Source organism: Mastigoproctus giganteus, chromosome 8, assembly GCF_048544385.1.
Source record: "Mastigoproctus giganteus isolate SK-2022 chromosome 8, ASM4854438v1, whole genome shotgun sequence".
NCBI lineage: Eukaryota > Metazoa > Arthropoda > Arachnida > Uropygi > Thelyphonidae > Mastigoproctus > Mastigoproctus giganteus.
The window spans coordinates 168,188,044-168,208,327 of NC_143582.1; the positions used below are offsets into that span (position 1 = coordinate 168,188,044).

The following is a 20,284-nucleotide window of genomic DNA, read 5'->3' on the forward strand; positions in this document are numbered from 1 at the left end:
TAATTACCAGAAATTTATAAGTACATAAAATATCTGTAAGGTTGACATTCCATTTACTGACACCAGATACACTTACACAGGAAAGCCCATGATGGCAATACTACTACTACTACTACTACTACAGCAACAGTTCAGCTTGCCCAGAATTTTTCTTCTTCATAATCTAAGAAAATCTATTTGCCATGTCTTTCATAAACTTAATTCTTCAGCCTAACAATGTGGAAAGTTACAAAGTTTCTTGTTCAGCCCTTAACAAAGCAGATACTAATACATAACATCAGCAAATAATGGAATTTATTTGCTGATGAGACAATCAAAATTTTGTTTTAAATAAATAAATTTTCTGTTTATACTCCAGGACGACCAAACGGTCAGAGGAGTTCACAAGACAGACAGAATACAAGAAACAGCACCGTATTTAGCAGTCACGGGTTTGAACCCCGGTCAATCAAGGCACGTGTACTTATGCACCCACGTGCCTGACCACTTGGCTACGACGGCTGTCTTTAAGTAATGTGGCTGAGTTTCATCTGTTTGCCTGTCCCTATGCAATAGCAGAAATTTGCAAAAACAGAAGGAAACCAGATTTTTCAGAAAAAATCAGAGTTTCATTCAAGTCCACACTACACTAGAAGTGTAGTCCTGGAAGGGCCGCCTATGGACCAAGCCCGAATACTTAGGACAGCCCTGGAGGATCTATTTAAAGAACAAAGCAGCAGAGCGTCAGCTTGCCTTAGAGGCCAAATTGTCACACTCTGGAATAAGATGGAGTCTATTCTCTACAAAACTTATCTGGAGTCTGAAACTTCCGCTGCCAAAGTCAAAGTTTACATGAAATGAGGAGCAAAAAACATGCAGCAGTGCGCTCCCTCCTATGCTGATGCACTGAGGATACCTGCACAGAGCAGCCACACCATCACGCAGCCAACCCAGCAAAAGGCAAAAGTCACCATCCAAAGACCTAAGCTAGTGGTACTCAGGCCTCTAAACAAAGAGGACAACCAAACTAGCGAAGGCATAAAACAAGTACTCATGGACAAACTCTCTGAAGATTTAAAAACCACTAAAATAAAAGCAGTAAGAAAGACTAGGAATCCAGGTGTGATTATCGAAACCAAGACCACAGAAGAGATAAAGCAAATACTCAAAACCCTGGGTCTTGAAGCTAAACTCCCAAGAAGAAAAGGGCCCTCGATCGTAATTTACGATATAGACAAGAATGCCAAACCTGATGCGATCACTAGGGAAATATATGAAAGAAACCTATGAGACCACATCCACAACCAAGATCGGATCAAACACATGGTGCCTAAACACACCGCCAGAACCCAATCCACAACCACTGTCAACTGGGTCATGGAACTTAGCCTGGCAGGTACTCACAAACCAGACCAGAATATACATAAACTGGGGCAGCCACCGCTTTTGCAAACACATGGCTGTCACCAAGTGTTACAAATGTTGTAAATTCGGCCACACCTTGCACACCTATGCCAACCTGCAGCCACTGCACTTGTAAAGGCCACAGCTTCAGCAACTGCCCTAACAAAAGCACAGACCCAGTCTGCACTAACTGCAGAAACCTAAAGCTAAATGCCTCCCACTCTCTTCAAGATGTTAACTGGCCTGTATATCAAAAGTACAAGAGCTTAAGCCAAACGAGAACCGATTATGGCAACACACCATAAAAAATTTAATGCCAGAATAGTGAAATATTTCCAAATCAATACACAGAGGGCTAGGGCAGTGGCTGACCAGATTAGGCTAAACACAAGATGAAAATACTGATATCATTATACTCCAAGAGCCATACGCAGTCATTAAGCAAGTAAGGGGTTATTCCCCTATGCTACAAAGTCATACAAGCCGAAGATGAAACCCCTTGGGCCACAATAGTGATTAGAAACCCAGATCTCACAGCAACCAGAATTGCACATCTCTGCGCAGCCTGTGTCCACGTTATTTCAGCACTGGGTATATTATATGTGATTGCACTCTATTGCCGAACTGGCTAAGAACAACTTTTGCCACTAGATACCTGGAAAATGTAACCAGCATCCTCAGTGACCAAAAAATAATAATAGGAGCCGATGTGAACTGTCGATCATTCCCATAAGGATTTTTTTTTTTTTTTTTTTTTTTGTCTCATACTTTGAGACCATAGGTGTCCCATCTACTGGAACTGGCCCACCTTCCCTTGGTGTGGACGAGTACCCAGAATCATCTGTTCAGGTGATTGATGCTTCTGGGTAGCCAAGTGGCCAGAACATAACACACACACAATACACAAGAACCAACATCACACACACATATCTGGCCCATTTGTAGTGATACTGTTCTTCAGAGATATGAGGCAGAGTTGAACTGACGTTCTAGGAGCCGCCCCATACATAAACACATGTCCACATGTCGATCATTCCCACGGTCTAATGGCATCGGACAGTAGGATTGTCTGATGTGTCAGTCTAGTGATTTTCTGCTCTTAATTTCAAGTGCAATTATGCAACCAAGTGTAGATTATTTCGGATATCCTGAACGCTAAAGATGTCACCTATACAAAAGTTCCAACTATAGGCCCCGAATTTTTGAGGTAAACTTTTTGATAATTTTAGATAGACATAATTATATGCTTTAGCAGTAGTGACCGGATGCACGTGTATCATAGCACTTAGAGCGAATGCCACCCTGCTGCACGTACTCGCAATTAGGCTAATCCCTCTGCCTTTTGTTTCTCAGGAAAGAGAAAGTAGTTAATAGTGCACTGTGTTTGTTGTTTACTTGTTTGAACTTAAGGGCAAGCTATACGATAAGGTAATTTATTTCCAGAGCTTACAAATTTACTCTATCTACTTGATCATTTGTTTTCAATGTATGTAAATATATTTTTCTAAAACATTGAAGTCAGCCTGCAAAAATTTGCCAACTTAGTTCAGCCCCTATTTGGCCACTTACTTGTGTTTTTTTTGGCAATTACAACAAGCTCTGTTTCAACTTACTACGAGTAAATAATCGTTTATCCGTATTCCTCTCGTTAATCCAGATACCCACTAAAACAACATGAGCAACGCTGAAGTTGAACTTGATAGTTAGGAGACAGGTGGATTACCCAATCCGCTCAAGGAGTGAGTCCCCAGCAACTGGGGAAGGTACGAATAAACCTACAAAGACCAAGGCCAAGAAGAAAGAGAAGGGTAGAAGAAGGTCTGCTACAGACGTTCCAAAAACGAAGGAAGTCTCTGAAGAGGCTGCCAACGAATCATTCAGCAAATCTGACCATGAAGAACAAAAGAGTCAGGAACCTCCTATTACCCAGATTCTCCTGTTGACTGGGACTCCAGTGTAACAGATTATTGCCATTAGAGGAACCCTAGAAAAATACATGGCTAAGCAATCAAGTAGAATTACTGCTGCCATTAGAACTGATGTGATAGAGATCTTCAGTAAAATGGAGACAGTGGTCCAAAAATTACACATTGACCACGAGAGGCTCAAAGCAAAAATCGAAGTTCTCACACAGGAGGGGGGAAAAACAAATGCAACAATGCCCCTGCTCCTTTTCAGAGGCATTGAGGAATGGAGCTCAATACGTGCCCAACCAACCAGGAAAAGTACAAAACCAAAAGGTGGTAAGAAAGCCTGAATCACATGTTATTTTGGTTAAGCCAGTGGAAGACGCACATTTAGATACCAGTGAAGCGGTCAAGGAAGCACTCACGAAAAACTTCAAGGAGCAGATGAAAACTGTAAAAATAAAGAGTATTAGAAAGACCAGGCATCCATGAGTCTTAATAGAAACAGACACCAGGGAGGAGGCACAAACCATCCTGAATAATGCCGGCATGACAAATTTCGGGCTTAGGGCAGAAGCCCCAAAGAAAAAAGGGCCTTCAGTTGTGATCTTTGATGTGGACGAGAGCTTAACACCTGAGGAGCTCAAAGCCGAGATCTTTAATAAAAATCTAAGTATATACCTGCAAGATGAGGCTAGCGTGGATGATATTAGTCCGAAATACAAAAAGATGACCAAGTCACCTACAAACGTAAACTGGGTAATCGAACGATCAATCAGAGCATGGCAAATTCTGGGAGCTCAAAACAGAATATTCATTGGATGGGGCAGCCATAGATTCAAAGAATATATTCCTGTCCGCAGATGTTACAGGTGTCTCTGCTTCAGCCATACCTCATATACTTTTAATCAGCGTGAATCCACATGTGGCCACTGTGCCCAGAAGGGACTTGACTATAAGGATTGTCCTGTCAGAAATCAGCTGTAAAGCTGCGCAAATTGCAAGGCTGCAAAGGCTCCACACCAACATTCCATCCAAGATACCAACTGTCCTGTCTATCTAAAAGTAAAGAGTCTCTACCAAATGTGGATAAATTATGGATAGAATTCCTTCTCCCAATTACCAACTAGAGATAAGAATTGTACAATTAAATGCACAGAGAGCATGAGTGGTTGCAGACCAGCTGAAGATAAAGGCTGAGGAAAGACAAATAGATCTGATCCTGCTCCAGGAGCCCTACGTTCGTTCTGGGGTGGTTATGGGCTACCCCTCATCGTATAAAATTGTCCACTGTACAAATGACCAACCATGGGCTGCGATTGTCATCAGAAACCCTGATATCACAGCAACCAAGATCACCCCACTATGCACTTCCATCAGTGCCTGTGGCCAAATCATGACATATCTTGGATCCTGTTCATCCTCTCTCTCTCTCTCTCTCTCTCTCTCTCTCTCTCTCTCTCTCTCTCTCTTTCTTTCTTCCCCCCCCAGCCATCCAGGTGAAGACATCACTGCTGCGATCTCTCTGATTGAAATGGCACTCCAGCTCCTCCTGGGTGGGCAGCTACTGATAGGCATGGACTCACACTGTCACTCCCCACTCTGGCACAGTCAGGCACCAGATAGGAATGCCCTAGGAAATAGCTAAAGACTTGAGGACCTTATCCTCACATCAGGCTTACAAATCTTAAACCGCCCAGGACATCTACCCACTTGCGGTGGCCCACTCTGGGAGAGCAAAATTGATATCAACAATGGCTATGCCTGACTTAGCCAACAAACTTTCCAGCTGGACCACTTCAGACCACAGAGCGATCACATTCTCCCTTGTTCGCTCTGTGGAATGCATTGCATCGATTCCAAAGGACATTGTGCGTTATAAAACCAAAAAAGCAGATTGGCAACGCTTCCTTGTGGAACTGTCCAGAAGGCTACCAGATGATGTTCCTCTACCGGATCACTGTGTACGCAATATTACTGCCATCATCAAAAGTGCCTGTGATCTGTCCATTCCACATAGGAGGACCGCTATGCTGTCCCCTGGTGGAATGCAGATCTTCGGGACTTAAGAGGGCACAACAAGCCAGGAAAACTTACCAATGTGCGCATCTTCCTCCACATGAGGTTGAAGCTGTCCGGGAGGCATATCGGGTAGTTAGAAACCAAGGAAATTCGTAAGTGTAAGAAGGAATCAATCCACACCCTGGTCTCTACTATTGGCAATGAAAACCCATGAGGAATCGTGTTCCGCATCATCACCAATAGGCTGCCTAGAGGTGAGGTTCTTAGTACAACTCTCAAACCGGATGGCTCTTCAACCTATACCTGGTCTGACTCAATAAACAATATTCTTGATTCCATTTACCCTACTGAAGTTTCAGCGATGTCACTGGAGCAACAGCAGTTCATCGACAGTAATCAAGTTTATCGTCCAGAGGCTATGGAACCGCCCTTCACTATGTTAGAGATGAATATGGCTCTGGCTAAAATGAAAAGATGGCAAAACGCCAGGTGCTGACTTACTCAAAGCCGACATAGTCAAGAAATTCGCTGAAGGCTACCCCACCACACTCTTGAGCCTCCTCAACAGGTGCCTTGCTGAAGGAACTTTCCCTGTACCCTGGAAGACTGCTACTATCAAGCTGATCCTGAAAAATCCACATAAACCGCCCCAACTTCCTGCCTCTTACCGACCAATTGCTCTGCTCTCCATTTTGGCCAAGCTTCTAGAACGACTTCTGCTGTATTGCCTTTCCACCTGTTATACCAATAAGCAACTCACTTCACCATGTCAGTTTGGATTCAAGACAGGCTCCAGCACTGAAGACACTATACACAACTTGATTACCCAGGCCACACATACAACTTCAAAGTATACTCTAGCCATCATGGTGGACTTTGCTGGTGCCTTCGATCGACTGTGGTGGCCCAGTGTCCTTCATAGGCTTCAGCAGGCAAACACGTCCAAAAACCTATACAATAGTCTAAAATCCTATCTCAGCAATAAAAAATTACATGTTGTAAACAAATACCAGACTATCACACAAGATGCATTCACCGGGATTGCCCCCAGGGCTCTGTCCTTGGGCCATTCCTCTGGTCGAGTTCCTGGGGTTTGACCTGGGTGGGGCCAGACCCTACAACCTCTCAATTTCTGGTGAGAAAACAAAATCGATTCTCCTGAAGGGAAAGCTACAAATATGCAGTCCTCCAACAATGAAGTTAAATAACATCCCTATATGTCTCTACATAGAAGTCAAATATCTGGGAATCTACATTGACACCAGTCTTATCTTTCACTCATCTGAAGTACTTATCCACAAAAATCCGAAAGTATACGGCCATGATAAGAAGAGTCAGCAGAGCGGACTGGGGTTTGAAGCATAAAGCTTTGTCTCTCATCTATAAAGTGGCGTTTCTCCCAATTGTGTGTTATGGAGCCTTTGGTGTACAAAGGCCATCCTGGAAAAGAACAAGCGTAAACTTGACTCAATACATGCTGTTGTCTATCTGCAGGGCATGTCGCACTGTCAGCACCCCTGCCCTACAGGTTATTACTGGATGCTTGCCACTCTATCATGAGGTGATTAAAAGGGGACTTTAGCATCGATTAAAGAAGGGAATTCCGACACAGTTGTTAAATCTTCAACTGCAGCTTATCAATGACCTGAAACAAGAAAGAAAACTTATCTTCAAACAACTTCAAGGACTTTGGCAGCATTCGTGGGAAACCATGCCCAAAGGAGAAATTACCAGAACATTCCTCCATTCCATTGACATGACTTTCCCAAAGTCTCCTTCCTGGTTTCTACCTGGTCTGCAACTTACATTCCTGATCACAGGACATGGGCCCTTTCAACAGAAATTGACAGCAATGGGAATTGAAAGCAATCCATTCTGCCAATGTGGCGAAGAGGAGTCATGGGGGCATCTCATGTATGAGTGCCCTGCTTATGATCACTGTAGGCTCAAATTTTTTACTGAAATCCAGGGGAACCTTCGTAACCATGAAACATACCTGCTTCAGAATGAAACAACATACAAAGCCCTAACGAGTTACGCGCAAGCTGAGTTTACCATCAGATGGGCAAAGTTTGCTGAACTTAGAGCTGCTTAGAACGACCCTCAAGTGCAAACACAAACTGGGGTCGGATAGCATTTTCCCAACTGATAAAAGAGTAAGACTGAAGATTAAAATACTATGCTGATATCATCATGGTTGGCACTCCTTGAGTGCCAACCATGTGGCACAGTGGCACCTGCCCCTGTGACTTTTGATCCCTCTCCCTGTCCCCTATTTCTCCTTACTCAGGTGGATTGCCTTTCCTATCTGTCCACTTCAGCTTCTTGCTCACATTCAGACCCCCCTTCCTCTTGTTGCCCAGACCTTCACTTCTCTTTTTTTTTTTTTTTTTTTTTTAAACTTGGTCTTCGTCCAGGAAGGTCAGGCGACCCTGGTGGAGACCAGCCAGAAAATAAAGGGTAGCCTGGCTACCTCCTAGCGGTGTGTGTGTGTGTGTGTGGGGAGGGGGCAACTTGAAGTCCCACCAGGCGCCCTACAGCCAAATACCAGGACACCCAACAGAACCTATGCAATATGTCATATACAACAGACAACACTTTTCTGGAATTTACAGTAGTTCTGTATTTCAGATGGCGCCTGACCCTAACACTATGTACTATGTCGATCAACGGTAAAGAACACCATCCTAAAGAAGATAAAACCAAAACTAGACAATCTCCAAATCAAAAGCATTTGCAAAATCCGCAACAAAGGGATAATATTGGAAGCAACCACTAAGTCAGATCTAGAACAGATCAATTCTTGCGGCACAGCTGAAGACCTAACTCTCACCTTTGAAATCCCCAAACTCAGGGGACCAAGTGGCTCCTGCCCACTTGGTGGCTCCGTAGCCAAGTGGGCAGGAGCGGCAGTGCATAGCACATGCTTCTTGATTAGACCAGGGTTCGAGCCCGTGACCACCAAATACGGAGGATGCGGAAAGGTCAGAGAATGACCACTGCATATCCCCGGAGCAATATGGCCTTACTTGCTAATGCTCCTAAAAACCAAATAACAGCAACTCTCAGTTATTACTGGACCATTTAACTGCCTGTTAGTTGTATAAGCTCTATATATGATAACTATAACCTTCACTTTGAAATACATTATTTTTGTATTTCTATCTATACACTGCACACATTCGTATGTTTAATTTTTGAAAATAGTATTGGCAACATGATACGAGGAAGAAAAAGTTATACAGCACCACCAAAAACAAAACCACTTAATTTTTTATTTCTTCCAAATCTCTCTTAAATTTATTCAAACTTCTTGCATTCACAAGACTAGGGCAAAAGTTTATTACAACTCATTACTCTTTGGTTTAATAATGATTTCCACATTCCAAATAGTGATTCTGCAATCATTCTTTCCCAATTTAAATTTATGCTCCCTTGTGTGTTTCATTTGAGAAAGATGCAATAAACATTTGGGTTACTTAATTCTTTTTAAGCATTATACACTTAGTTAAGTCATCATACAGATGCCTAGTTTCCAGAGAGCAATTTATGGAACCCTAGTCTATTTTTGTAAGAATATCCTTTTGTGAGCCCTCACTAATCTTCTTGTTCCCCCTTGGATCCTTTCCAAACCTGTATCCAACATTCCAGATGTGGCCTAACTACTGACTTATACAAAGGGATAATCACCTCATTGTCAAACCGGCACAATTCATATATATAATATATATATATATAAAATTATTTTTAAGGTTATGTGTAGAATGTAGTAGGTATAAATCTATAATATAACTAATGCTAATAAAGAAAATACCGTGTACCCTGGGAGCGATATATGTTGATTAAAGGGGGAAGAACAGAAAAGAAAATGTAACGTTATAAACAAAGTGCGAATTTTGAAAAAATGTAAATTTTGAAAAGAACGACCAAGGTAGAAATAGCAGATTTTTGAAAAGAACGACCAAGGTGGAAATAGCATTGCAGTATCTTTCATAATTTCTGTGTCTTCTTCAGAGGTCATCCACCCAAATTATGAAAAAGAACAGCAATACTCTTACTTCTGTTTCTGACATGTTCTGTATGTCAAAAAACACGTGTACAAAGACACGTGGTAAAAACTAAAATAATTTAGAATATAAATTTTGAATAAATAAATAAAATACAAGTTAAGCAAAAATATTACGCCAAAAGTATAACATGCAGAACATGGATGACCTTACAGAAGTAAGTGGCCCGCCAAAAAGGTGAAGACAAAGGAAGGTAGTGTCCGAATGACAAGAACTTACCGCTACTGGACGGGTTGACAGAAAAGACAGCGCCGGAGGCTAACCCGTGTATATATGCGAAGAAACGCTAGCGGCTCCTAGCGTTAGACGAATTTTGGTGTCTGTATATTATGTAATTTACGTAAGCGGTGGAGCAACGCTAGGTTAAAGTTAAGTACATGATGCCCAAACACCCGGGATAGCAAAGAAATAATAACTTACAAAGTAGCAGTAGAAGATAGCTAAACTTTGTTAAGGCGGAAAAAATATCGATTGGGTATAGTAAGAAAAATAGTACTCTGATATTGCTTTCGTTACACTAATTGCTCACAGAGCATAAAATGTAGAATTTAGTAAAGCATACATATCACTACATATCACTAATTTAATCATCTTTTTGCTTTACTAAATTCTACATTTTATGCTCTGTGAGCAATTAGTGTAACGAAAGCAATATCAGAGTACTATTTTTCTTACTATACCCAATCGATATTTTTTCCGCCTTAACAAAGTTTAGCTACCTTCTACTGCTACTTTGTAAGTTATTATTTCTTTGCTATCCCGGGTGTTTGGGCATCATGTACTTAACTTTAACCTAGCGTTGCTCCACCGCTTACGTAAATTACATAATATACAGACACCAAAATTCGTCTAACGCTAGGAGCCGCTAGCGTTTCTTCGCATATATACACGGGTTAGCCTCCGGCGCTGTCTTTTCTGTCAACCCGTCCAGTAGCGGTAAGTTCTTGTCATTCGGACACTACCTTCCTTTGTCTTCACCTTTTTGGCGGGCCACTTACTTCTGTAAGGTCATCCATGTTCTGCATGTTATACTTTTGGCATAATATTTTTGCTTAACTTGTATTTTATTTATTTATTCAAAATTTATATTCTAAATTATTTTAGTTTTTACCACGTGTCTTCGTACACGTGTTTTTTGACATACAGAACATGTCAGAAACAGAAGTAAGAGTATTGCTGTTCTTTTTCATAATTTGGGTGGATGACCTCTGAAGAAGACACAGAAATTATGAAAGATACTGCAATGCTATTTCCACCTTGGTCGTTCTTTTCAAAAATCTGCTATTTCTACCTTGGTCATTCTTTTCAAAATTTACATTTTTTCAAAATTCGCACTTTGTTTATAACGTTACATTTTCTTTTCCGTTCTTCCCCCTTTAATCAACATATCGCTCCCAGGGTACACGGTATTTTCTTTATTAGCATTAGTTATATTATAGATTTATACCTACTACATTCTACACAACCTTAAAAATAATTTTATATATACATTATGGTTGTAGGGTACCTTTGCTCTTGCAGTGTCCCTGATCCATAATTCATATTATCGATAATTCATTCTATCGGTATTCTAATTCATATTATCGATAATTCATTTTATCGCTATTCAAATTCATTTTCTCTACTTAATTTTAATTTTATTATTCATAATTATATATATATATATATATATATATATATATATATATATATATATATATATATATCAATAATAGAACCCCCATGGGCTGTTTAGCAGTTTGTTTGCATTGCTCGGAGAATTTCATTTTGGGCTGCATAATTACCCCTGGATCTTATATTCCACTACCTTGAGTTATATTATTTTCCAGAATAATGTTATGTTATTAGCATTAGTAGAGGCATATGATGCAAGAAAGCAAGCTTATTCAGCATCAGCCAAAAAAAAAAAAAAAAAAAAACACACACCACTCCCATTTCACCCCTCCGTTCGTTCGAAATACCTGTCCAGTTGAGCCTTAAATTTGTTTAGGCTATCAACTTCAACAACAAATGATGGAAGTCAGTTTCACCAACCAACCACCCGCTGGCCAAAGGCAAATTTCCGCACATCTATCCGACATCCGTCTTTCCTCAATTTGAATTTATGCCCTCTGAGGTGATTATTCTGAGCAAGAGGAAGAATCCCATTGGCATTGAGCATGCTCAAACCATTCAAAGCCTTATACACCTCTATCAGATCACCTCACAGGTGCCTAGTCTCCAGACTCTGTAATTTGCAAAACTTAAGCCTTTCTTCGTAAGAGCAACCCTTTGTTCCATTCACTAATCTTGTTGCCCTTCTCTGTACCCGTTCCAGCAGCTCTACATCCTTCTTGAAATGAGGCTTCCAGACCTGTATACAGTACTCAAGATGTGGCCTAACCATTGCCTTATACAAGGGAATAATCACCTCCTTATCCCTGCTAGAAAAACTCCTGTATATCATTTACAAGACACCATGAGCTACTCTTGCAGCTCGTCTGCACTGCTCAGAGAACTTCATATCTGCCTGCACAATTACCCCCAGGTCCTTTTCATTCTCCACCACTGTCAGTGTAGTACTGCAGAGTTGATACGTTGCTCTGGGGTTACTGTTTCCCATATGTAGTACTTTACATTTGTCAATGTTAAACTTCATTTGCCACCTCTCAGCCCATCTGTTCAACCTTTCCAGATCCTGTTGCAGCAGCATAGCATCAGTAGTGTCCTTAACAACCCTGCCAACCTTTGTATCATCTGCAAACTTGGACATTAAACTTGATATACCATCATCAATATCATTCATAAACACCGAAAACAACAATGGACCCAACACTGAACCCTGAGGAACTCCACTAATAACATTAGTCCACGTTGAGCAGTGTCCATTGATTACCACTCTCTGTCTTCTGCCACTCAACCATCCCCTTATCCATAGCAGCAATTTGCCTCCAATGCCACACTGCTCCAATTTGTGCAGCAGTCTTCCATGTGCAACAGTATCAAAAGCCTTTCTAAGATCCAAATATATAATATCAAAGTTATTCCCTGCATCCAGTTCCTTTGTGACTACATCATAGTATCCAATCAAATTGGTCAGGCAAGACCTGCCCTTAACAAAACCATGCTGCATCTGAGCTATAACTGAATTCTTGTCTAGATGATCCTGCAGTGCTTCTTTAACCAGTGCCTCCATTAATTTTCCTGGAACAGAAGTTAAACTAACAGGTCTATAATTACTTGTGTCAGCCTTTGATCCTCCTTTGGGGTTACATTTGCATATCTCCAGTCTATGGGTACCTCCCCTGAGTCCAAAGAAGCTCTCATAATTATGGCTAGGGGTTTGCTTACTTCCTTTGCTGCCTCCTTTAATATAACTGGATAGATCCCATCCACCTCAGGTGCTTTTTTTATGTTTATCCTCAACAATCTCTCCTCCACTTTCCTCTCAGTTATTACAAAATCATCTAGCTCACTGCCAATGTCTACTTTACCTATGTCATTCTCCTTCCTGAATAACTCCTCATGCGTGAATGTAGATGCAAAATACTCATTTAGATTGTTAACCACCTGAGCAGGATCCTCAACTGTTGAACCTTCAATATCCAGTGGACCAATCTGATTCATCCCTTTCCTTCTTGAGTTTAAATAGGTAAAGAACTCTTGTTTTTCTTTGCATTCTTTGCCAAAGATTTTTCGTAGTCTGCCTTTGCCTGCCTAATCTCCTTTGTGACTTGGTTACAGACCAACTTATATCTATCATAGGCTTCCGTGTCGCCCATTATTCTGGGATTACTGCTGTTCATATGTAGCATCCTGCAATCATCACTATTAAATATCAATTGCCATTTTCTAGTCCATCTGCTGAGTTAATCTAGATCCTCTTGAAGTAGTTTACTCCAATTACTGTCATTAACCATTATGCTGATTGTACTGATGTCCTGTTTGCTAGAAGCAAACAGGACATCAGTTTGAAATTCCTACATCAACATCATTAAAAGCAGTAAAGAGCAACATCACCTCCTCAGAAACATCACTCATCACATTCATCTATGAAGAGCAGTGGCCATTTAGTATTAGTTGTGGCAAATGATGTGGCAAGGAAACAAGATTATACAGCATCAACAAAAAAAAAAAAAAAAAAAACCATCAGCTGTACAATCCTTTAGCAATTTGTCTCCTACCATTTAACCTCCTTTTATCCATAGTATGCAACACTCATACATGTATGATATCAGAATTCCTTGAAGCCAATTCCCTTGCAACAACCTTATAGAAACTAATGACCTTGATTAGGCATGATCTCCCTTTATTATTATTATTATTATTATTATTATAATAATTAACAAACCCATACTGTGATTGCTTATGGTTCCATTCCTACCAAGATGATCTTGCATAACTCAGCAGTAGTGGCCAGTCACCCAATAAGTGACCCTCAAATAATGTTCCCACATTAATTGTTAATTATTAAAAATCTGAAATTTTTTTTTACCTTCCTAAATATAGCCAAACTTTTACTGCAATAGTTTCTGAAGCAAGTTTTTTCATGGTTTTCATACAGAAATTGCAAGCAAGAATCTGTGCAACCTTGATATAACACACTTCTTCATACCATGGTTTCAGACATCTCTAATACTGTATTTCCAAGAGGGAGAAATTAGCTGTATATTCACTTTGGTATATTCAGTTTCAGAGTAAATTTTGTAAACATGATTTGTCAGAGACTAATTACTGTAGACACCCCGTTTCTCCTCTCGGCTAGAGATGCATTAAAAGAGTATATATCAGTGGAATGCAAATTACTAACAGCTAACTTGAGGGGAATGCAGCTAACATTAGTCATGTGCATTAATTACAAAGTAAATATTTATAAAGAACAGCACCTGACATCCTTTCTTCAACTAAAAGTTGAATACACTTAATATAGCAAAAGTTGCTAAGGGCTAAACTAAATAAAAATACACATGGGCTGACAAGTGACTCATATGGAGAAGTCACATGACTTCACTCTGGCACTATGATAGGTTGGAGAGTTTGGTTTTGATTTAGTTTTCTCAAAACATGGTAAATTCTACAGCATCAGAAATTAATACACAGCAAAATTACTAAATCAAAAGACTGAAGTAATAGCCACTGAAAGAAAAGATTATACTGTTGAAAAAAAGTTAAAGATTATTGAAAGAATTAGTGGCAAAACAAAATGCAATACAGGCAGTTCCCACTTTACGAGTTCACGGGTTCCCTCCCCCAAGTATCAACAAAATCGAAAATATGAAGCTTAATTGCAAAAAATGAAGGTTAAACATTCATAAATCCCACATTTCAAACCACGCATGTAGCTATACAATATAGTGCACCCTGCTTTACGATATTAATCCATTCCATCGTGAAAATATCGTAATGTGAACCCACATTGTTCTTTAGTTATTCGTTCCAAGCCTCAGAAGTTGAAATTTTTGCTGTATAAATAAGCTATTTATCTCTCTAAAAGGTCATTTTTATAGTGTAAATTGTATTAGTTACCAATTCAAATCATTAAAATGCACTACACTTTCATTGTTATCATATGTTCCATTATAAGAATCAATTTTGAACTCCCTTGTGATATTTTTCTAAAGCTCATTTCTGGAAGTCACAACAATAAAACAATTTGCACTTTCAGGTTTATTGGGCTTTTCTGTTACTGCACTCTATTATAAACGGGTAGTAAACTCGATCTTATTGAATTTGAGAAAATACCGATACCTGGAATTTTTTTGTGTGGGTTTTTACATTATGGTGAAATGTGTTCCCCTTCACTACAATCTTTAATAGTATAAAAAATAAATAAATTTTCAGAATCTTCTCTTCATTTTTTTTTTTTTTTTGAAAGCTTTGTAAACTTGTTACTCCCCATGAATTGTGTTAGTTGCAATCTCACTTGCACGTATCATGTTAGTTGCAATTTGTGCATTCTGTTAAAAAATGCTTATGCATGCTATCATGAAATTTATAAAGAAAAGAGAAGATTATCTTGGAAACTAATGCCTCTTGAAGCATTTCTGAAGACAACTCCTTGTGCAACAAACCAACGAGTGCCGAGCCAATAATGAGCGATCAACGAGTGTGCATTTTAGTCGATGATGACGATGAAGAATAAACATTCAACATTTGTTGTCATAAATAATTTCTTTAAATTATAATTTGCTTGATTTTAAAGGCTACATTTTCATTTCTTTGGATAAATCAATCATTGTTTAAACAAACTAATTAGCTAACTAATTTCATTGTTGATAATGTAACACTATTTTTAACAGTCTATGGGTAATAAATTCCCACTTTAAGAGTGTGCTTCATGAGCGAGCGCTAGGAACGAATTAACTCGTAAAGTTGGTTGGGTTTTATTGGTGCATTAGCAACTAAGGCTATAATGTGCCAAAACCAGGTGATATATAAAAATTTTAAATTTCACTGACCTAATTACTTAGGTCACCATGTCAAGATATAAAATAACAAAGGTATAAAATGTAGAAAAGATAAATCAATAAAGAAATAACAACATGTAAATTTTAAATACAAGTAAAAGCCTTTATTGATTTAAAATAGCTAAAAACAGCAGACACTGTCATTGTTGGATAAAATCTGACTGAGTGTATACGGCTCAGTCAGATGATTAAAAGTGGTAAAACAGATATTGCTAAAATCTGGACAGTCAATTAAAATGTTTCTGATTGATAAAATTGTGCCACAGGACTCGCACATAGGAGGATCATCAGCCCTCAGCAAAAACGAATGAGTCAAATGACTATATCCTATGCGGGTCCGGGCAAGATCAACTTCCTCCTTACAATTCCTGCGCAGACTAGACTGCCACGTTCAATTACAGGCTTTATATGATATAATTTATTCGTAGTTTGTCTATTCCACGAATCCTACCATTGGCAGTGTATCTATTGGTATAGGGGACTGTAATCTGTATAGGGGACTGACAGGCAGCGATTAATATTGGGAATTGCTGATTTGGCTGTGGTGTCAGCGAAATCATTTCCCCTAATCCCAATGTGACTGGGAATCTAGCAGAAGTGGATATCATATTCACGTTCATGGAGAAAGTGAATCTTCAAACTCGTAAAGTCGGGAACTACCAGTATACAGTAGAAACAGGATAAGAAATCCTGCATAAGTTTTCCCTGTACTAAGTTTGGTTTATTGAGTTCCAATTTCAACTCAATGTTGTAATGTATTATTTTCCTGTGTAAGAAGTATAAAAAGTTTTCCCGTATATAAAGTTTGGGATAAAGAATACACAATGTATTATTATAATGACATTTTCCGACTAAATACGTTTTTTTAAATATAGAAATTATTTATTTTTAATATTAAAAAATATTAAACAATATAAACATTTGGTAATCGAACAAGTTAGTGACAAACATCATTTGAGTTCATAGTAAACCACTGAATTAGGTGAAAATGGCATCATTTCTGATATTCATGTATCTCATATTGTGGATGCCTTCACAACAAGTTGCCCTAATATTGCACTACCTTCAATAAGCAATGCTTCGCCAATGGAGAAGACTAATGTTACTTATTCTGGTGGCAGTGGGGTGGTTATATCTGCCGAGAATCCATTGGAAAAGTATTAGTAGAGGAGGCATGTGATGTAAGAAAGCAAGCTTATGTATCATCAGCCAGAGAGGGTGGGTGGAAACACCATTTCACACATCCATTCTGTCAAAGTTTGTCCAGTTCCTCCTTGAATTTATTTAAGCTATCAACTTCCACAACAATAGATGGAAGTTTGTTCCAGCAATCAACTATCCGCTGGCTAAAGGAAAATTTCCACACATCTTTTCTATAACTATCTTTCCTCAATTTGAATTATGCCCCCTCAGGTTCGTAATCTGAGCAACAGGAAGAATCCCATCGGAATTGAGCCTGCTCAACACATTCAAAGCCTTATACACTTCAATCAGATCACCTCGAAGGTGCCTAAGTCTCCAGATGCTGCAATTTGCAGAACTTAAGCCTTTCTTGGTAAGAGGACCCCTTAGTTCCCCTCATCAACCGTGTTGACCTTCTCTGTACTCGCTCAAGAAACTCTACATTCTTCCTAATATGAGGCCTCCAGACTGCACGCAGTACTCAATTCGTGGCCTGACCATTGCCTTATATAAAAGGATAATCACCTCCTTGTCTCTGCTAGCAAAATTCCTGTATTGCCTATTCGAGAATCCATTGTTGAAGCATTGCTTATTCGAGGTAGTTCAATATCAGGGTAACTCATTGTGAAGGCATTCACAATACAAGAAATAACAGAAATTATGCCATTTTACCTTCTTTGGTGGTTTACTATGAACTAAAATGATACTATGCATTAACTTGTTTGATTAGTGAATTTTCCATTGTTTCAGGTTTTCAGCACTAAAAAACTTTAGTATAAACATTTTGATATTAAGGAAGTCATATATTGCAATTGTTTTCATCGATATCCATAATCAGTAGGTAGATCAGTATTAAGCATTAAGTTCTAATGGTTGAATAAATTGTAGGATTCCTTAGGGTACCGATTTAATTGACTTAATAAATAGTAGCAATAGCTTAATTTTCAGTACTTACCTTAATATAATCTGCAGTTGGGCTTAGAGTGAATAAGGTGGAATAGACAAAAATTAGATTTAATGTGGATGAGCTTAAATTTTTGAAATGGAGTTAAAATATGCTCAGGGAAATAGAAGTGCACATCTTCATCCTTGGTTGTCATGAATTAAAGTTGAAAGGAATTGGAACTATGAGAGTATAATCAAGAGACCAATAGCCTTAACAATAGGCTTTCGATATTAACGTCTTCAGTTGGTAATAGTGAAGAAAGAGAGAGCGCGTGTATTTTTAAAGAAAAGGGGAGGGGTTGTAGGGTAATTTTGCATTTAATATGCTTAATTTAGATTGATGCTGAAACCATTCTATGATAAGGGCTATACTGATAAATTCTGAAACTAGATTGTAATTTAATAATGGGGGTTGCTGAATCTACTAAAGGTGTGTGGTTATGGGATTGTACATGTAAAGTCAGTTCTGTATTTGCTTGTCCAGTTTTAAAGCAATTATAATGATAGTTTAATTTTCAACTTTAATTCATGACAACCAAGGATGAAGACATGCACTTTATTTCCTTGAGCATATTTTAACTCCATTTCAAAAATTTAAGCTCATCCACATTAAATCCAATTTTTAGTCTATTCCATCTTATTCACTCTAAGCCCAACTGCAGATTATATTAAGGTAAGTACTGAAAATTAAGCTATTGCTACTATTTATTAAGTTCTAATGGTTTTGAACAGTTCTATTACTTAGTGGATTTTTGCTTTATCTTATTGCAATTGTGACATTTTAAGATATGTTGAAACTCCAAAGAAGTTCATTCTTCCAAACTGGTAATGCATTTAATGAACAGAATGATAAACAATTAAAATCCTCAATTTAAAAATGTTTCCCATAGGCAGAATAAAATATTTATAAATTCTGAAATAGTACTTAAAAATGATCTTTACGTTATTAGCAAAAGCATATGCAGCAGCAAGAAAGCAAGCTTATAACAGCATTAGCCAAAAAAAAAAAAAAACTTCCCATTTCACCCATCCGGTCACTCCACATGTTTGTCTAGTTCAGCCTTAAATTTATTTAAGCTATCAACTTCCACAACAACAGATGGAAGTCTGTTTGAGCAATCAACTACCTGCTGGCTAAAGGCAAACTTCTGCACATCCATTCTACAACTGTCTTTCCTCAATTTCAATCTATTCCCCCTCAGGTTCTTAATCTCAGCAAGTGGAAGTATCTCATCAGTATTGAGCCTGCTCAAACCATTCAAGGCCTTATACACTCAATCAGATCACCTCACCTAGTCTCCAGATGCTGCAACTTGCAGGACTTGAGCCTTTCTTTATAAGCACACTCCCTTTGTTCCTCTCACCAATTTTGTTGCCCTTCTCTGTACTCTTTCTAGCAACTCTACATCCTTCCTAAAATGAAGCCTCCAAACCTGTACTCAATGTGTGGCCTGACCACTGCCTATATTATACAAAGGGATAATCACCTCCTTGTCTCTGTTATCAAAATTCCTATATATCATTGACAAAACTCCATGACCTGCTCTGCCAGCCTGTCTGCACTGCTCAGAGAACTTAATATCTGACTGCACAATTACCCCAGGTCTTTTTCACTGTCCACCTCCCTGTCCTACATTTCTCCTGGGTTACTGCTACCCATACGCAGTACTTTGAATTTGTCAATGTTAAACTTCAATTGCCAATTCTCAGCCCATCTGCCTAACTTTTCTAGATCCTGTTGCAGTAGCATACTGTCTTTACTGTCATTAGCAACCCTGCTAATGACATTAAAGTCATTAGCAGAATCATCTGCAAACTTGGACATTAAACCTGATATACCTTCATCAATATCACTGATAAATATGCAAAACATCAATGGGCCCAACATTAGTCCACGTAGAGCAGTGTCCATTTATTATCACTCTCTGCTATCTCCCACTCAACCATCCCTTTATCCATTACAGCAACTTGCCCTTAACATCATACCACTCTAATTTGTACAGAAGTCTTCCATGTGCAAGAGTATCAAAAGCTTTCCTGAAATCTAAGTATATGATATTAAAATTATTTTTTGCATCCAATTCCTTTGTGACCACATTGTAGTATCCAATCAAATTGGTCAGACAAGACTTCCCCTTAAACTCATGCTGTGTCTGAATTATTGCTGCAGTCTTGTTTAGGTGATCCTGTATCACCTCTTTAACCAGTGACTCCATTATTTTCCCCTGAACAGAAGTTAAATTAACAGGTCTATAATTATTCATGTTACCCTTTGCATCCCCTTTGTGAACTGGGGATACATTTGCACATCTCCAGTTCATGGGAACCTCCC

The 20,284-nt window shown here is 38.9% G+C and overlaps 1 protein-coding gene across 1 annotated transcript in view; it reads right to left on the bottom strand.

The window, feature by feature from the left end:
- LOC150081996 (lysosome membrane protein 2-like) overlaps positions 1-20,284 on the bottom strand; it is a 302,034-nt gene that overhangs the window by 55,569 nt on the left and 226,181 nt on the right. The window lies entirely within an intron of this gene.